Source organism: Gavialis gangeticus, unplaced genomic scaffold (assembly GCF_001723915.1).
Source record: "Gavialis gangeticus isolate Ggan-Ray unplaced genomic scaffold, GavGan_comp1, whole genome shotgun sequence".
Lineage (NCBI taxonomy): Eukaryota > Metazoa > Chordata > Crocodylia > Gavialidae > Gavialis > Gavialis gangeticus.
In genome coordinates this window covers 40,094,180-40,098,254 of record NW_017729024.1, presented here as the reverse complement: position 1 = coordinate 40,098,254, position 4,075 = coordinate 40,094,180, and the positions used below count along the sequence as shown (strand labels likewise).

The following is a 4,075-nucleotide window of genomic DNA, read 5'->3' as shown; positions in this document are numbered from 1 at the left end:
CCCAGCCAGGGAGCAGAGGGGCAGGGCTATCCCTGCTCTGCACCAAAGAGCCCCACCTAGGGCTGCATAGCATCTGAGATGCTGGGGGACTCTGGTTTAACTTAACCCAGGAAGGGGTCTGGGACAGACATTGCATAAACTGGTTTGATCTAAATCAATTAAGTCTGATACTACATTCAACCAGGTTTATCTCAAACCAGTTTCGGAAATTTTCTAACTGGTTTATGTGCACTGAACATCTGTTCTGTTACAGGTTTAAACCAATTTCTAATTACTTAAACCAGTTTATGTGTAATGTCTGTCCCTAGTCCTAGATGCACTTCTCTCTATAGATGGCAGTCTGGATCTAGCAGCAAAGCCTGGAGACTGCTCCCTGATTGATTCCCTATAACATTGTGTTTAATTTGATTGGGCAAGTGTTAGGGCCTTATTACACCTTACACTGTGAGACACACCAGTGTTGATCACTGTTTGTGCTAGCTTGGAATTTGGAGCAGTTACATCCTTAGTAGAAACCTTCTCTGACTGTCCAACACCTGCACAGCTATGATTTGCCACTAGAGGCCTGGTGAGCAGGGGCAGGACTCAGAGCTGTAGGCATGTGTTGCCACTAGAGGGTTGTTAAACCAGGACAGGCTTCTGTCCCTGTTATATGGACAGGGGCATGAAAGATCCTGGGATACTGGAGGTCTTCAACTTGGGTGGCACATCTGTGGGGAGTGGCTACACTAATAGAACAGGAGCTAGGTAGTGCAGATCAGAGATAATCCTGCAGAGTGGCATAACTTTGAGCCACATAATGAGTGCTTAAAACCACTTTAAGGTGTTAATGGGAGGACAATCCAGGGATTAAGGGCTTCAGGAGCTGCCCACAATTACCATGTGACAAGGTCATTAGTTCCTTAGGTTAATACTGTAGTTTTGTAACAGGCTTGTTGTGACTGTATCCTAGGGAGAAAGAGAGACTCAGAGAGTGCTGAGGAGAGAAAGTGGTCTCAGGGAGGACAAAGTAGAGAGAAGGCAGGAGTCCAAGGGACGACTGAGGGAACTGCAGTGGCTCACAGACTGTTTGGAGCTGAGCAACTTAGTGTGCTATTTGGGATGTCAGCACTCTGATCCCCTGCTCTTTGAAGAGGACTTTCCCCCCACCCAGAAAAACAAACAAACCCTTTCTGGGAGCTGAACAAAGAAAGAACTCTCTGAGGTAGGGCTATGTATTACCAGGGAAGCCAGGGACAAAGATTTGGGGTTTTGAAGCCTCAAGAAGCCATACCAGGACTGGGAGACCTTCAGAGGGTCCTTCATGAGATGGGGACCAGACAAGGCTGCCTTTTGGGGAGTTCTGAGGCAGCGGTTCCCTTGAAAGTGGCATTATGTGACACAAGCAACAACAGATAGATTGTGAATGATAGAGGAGTACAAGGTCACACACAATGTGACACTATTGGGCAGCATGATAGGCACTGGGATCACCACACTCAGAGTGTATGTGCACCACTTCCCCAGAGTTTCCAGGGAACACTGCTCCCAAGCATGTCCTGCCCACCTGCTCTTGCTGGCACACGCCAAACTCACAAATGAGGCAGTAAAGCTGCTTCAGGGGCACTCCCCACTGTTACTGTCAAGCACACTGAAGACAGAGATTGAGTGGTGTGGCAGGGGCTTGTTTCTTGACAGAGATTTTGGTTTTAGCATGGAGGCAGTAGAGACACGCTGCAGTGGCAGGGAGGCAAGTAGTAGCCCATATGCTCCATATGCTTTGAGCAAATGGCCTGCACAAGCTACGGACAGATGACACCTATACCAAGTTATTTTCCTTGGACTATTTTTACACTAGATTTGAGCAAACTATGCTACTGTAGGATCATACATCATTTATTCATTCCATAAATAAACTGGAATGAAGGGTGAACACATTGGTATAAACATGTTATGTGTCCAGGCCCCAAAACAGGAGTGACACAGTAAAATGAACTAGGAAAATGAACTTTGCAGCAGTTGTCCATGAGCAGTGTAAGAAGTGTATTTGTTAAGGGCAATAAAAATTAATTTTTCATTAATGGAGATATAAGATTGTGAGAGCTTGGGTGAGAGTTTTAGCCGATTGAATGGTCTGGAAAGGCTGTACCTTACTGATGCAGACAGAATCAGCAATATTTAGATGCATGCTAGAGGCAGGGGCCTAGAAAGAGGTCCAAGATGATGATGCTATGGTACTGACCTGAGTAACAGACTAATCATGGTGAGCTTTATCTGACAGATAGACATCTTGAAGCTGATGTTCAAGAGACAGGCCAAGATTTTGGTTTGGAAAGGAAGAAACAGGTCTGGTGTACAGAGGCACATCTGCAAGTTGTCATCATAGAGGGGGTAGCTGAAATTGTGTTTACAGAGGAGATTACTTAGAAAGTGGGTGTAAAGGAAGAAGACCCACATGAAACCCCCAGCTGGAGGGAGAAGAAATAGATTTTTTCTTCAAGACATTTTGAAGGAGCAATCAGGGGCAGAATCAAAAACCAAAGTCATATGGGTGTGAGGTTCAAGTTAGAACAGTAAAAGCTGTTTAGCTATGATGATAGCATAACTGACAGAAGAGAGAACAATTGTTTGGGAGGAGGAAGAGAAAGAGGGAATAGGAGGGTGAGAACAGATAAGCTGGTGGCCCAGAAAGCATGGAGAGCTGAGTGAGGAAGTGTGGAGGGTTACTGAAAGAGAGCAGGGTACTATCAGAGACTGGAGATCTCACCAACAGAAAGAGAGCAATGCTTTGTGAAAAGCAAATCAAATAAAAAGCCCTTTTGTCAAGCATGAGAGTTGAACTAGGATTGCAGTCAGCTGGAAAGCTGCGGCAAAGAAACATTCACTTGACTAGATCATCATAAGAGAAGCTGTAGTCACTGTTCATGAATGTGGGAGGTTAAGAGGAAAGGAAGTTGAAATCAAATTGATAGGGAGGCAGAGTGTGGATGAAAGATGACAGGAGAGAAGATGAGGATAAACTGCTGTTCAAAAATAAGACAGTGGGAAGAGGAAGGAAGATGGGGCATAGGGAGCCAAAAAACAGGAGAGAAAAAACCCAACACTCACTCCCACAACAGTCTGATCCAGGCTGAGGAGTGACACAAGATTGGCTTCAACAGCAGATGTCTGAGCAACCAGTTTGCCACCCTTTTTCTCTCCTCTGAGGATAGGCAAAACATTGACATAGTAGCACATCTGTGCATAGGTAAGGCATGGAAACCTTGTGAGGAGTAAAAAAGACTGCGAGGCTAGAAAGATAGTGTAACAAACATTCACAATGACTCAAACCCAACATCCTGGTTGTCCCTGATGTCCTCACTACCATTGTAAAGCTTGTTAAGGAGGGTCCCTAGATAGTTTGGAATCAGGGGAACGGGAACAACGCTGAAGCTGATGTTTAACACACTAGATCTGTCAGGCAAAACAACCACCAAGCAGCCTGAAGTACCAGTGACCCCATGATATTCCATTCCACATTCAGGGGAACAATGCAATACCAGGAGACTGGGCAGCTGCTGAAGCAATGCAAATCAAGTATTTTTTAAGAAGAAAACATTTACTATAAAATGTGAGGAGGTTACATTCTGTCTGTCCAACCATGACAGCACTATTTTACCTGCTTATGCATGAGGTGGAGGTTGGTGGCTGGTGGGGCAATAGAAGGAATCTGAAGAAATGAGGGCTCATTTCAAACTCAACAAGAGATAAGAAATAGCTGCACTGAACCTTAGGATACATGCTCACAACCTCAGAAGACCAAGACATTATCCTAAAGCGATAAAGATGCAAAATGCCATTTGTACAGACTACTCTGTAGATTGAAATAGAATATTGCTGAGCAGTGGTGAGTGGAGAAACTAGTGATGAGTGAATCTCATAAAGATGCAGTTCAGATAACAACAAAAAACTTATGATCTTTCCCCATACACCTTTGCACCTCTTTGGTCCAGAACTCAAGTTGTTTGATAAACATTCTGGTTGGAATTCTTAAACTATTTTGGTTACTACTTTCTGTTCACACCTGGAAGTGTGAACAAACTGCCTGTATTTCTTT

The 4,075-nt window shown here is 44.4% G+C and overlaps 1 long non-coding RNA gene across 1 annotated transcript; it reads left to right on the top strand.

Annotated features, from left to right (window-relative positions):
- Positions 1-424: 424 nt before the first annotated feature.
- Positions 425-3,125, top strand: LOC109298196. The gene is made up of 3 exons (XR_002097524.1): positions 425-508; positions 2,326-2,330; positions 3,115-3,125. It is a non-coding gene; the product is annotated as an uncharacterized LOC109298196 (long non-coding RNA).
- Positions 3,126-4,075: the final 950 nt, after the last annotated feature.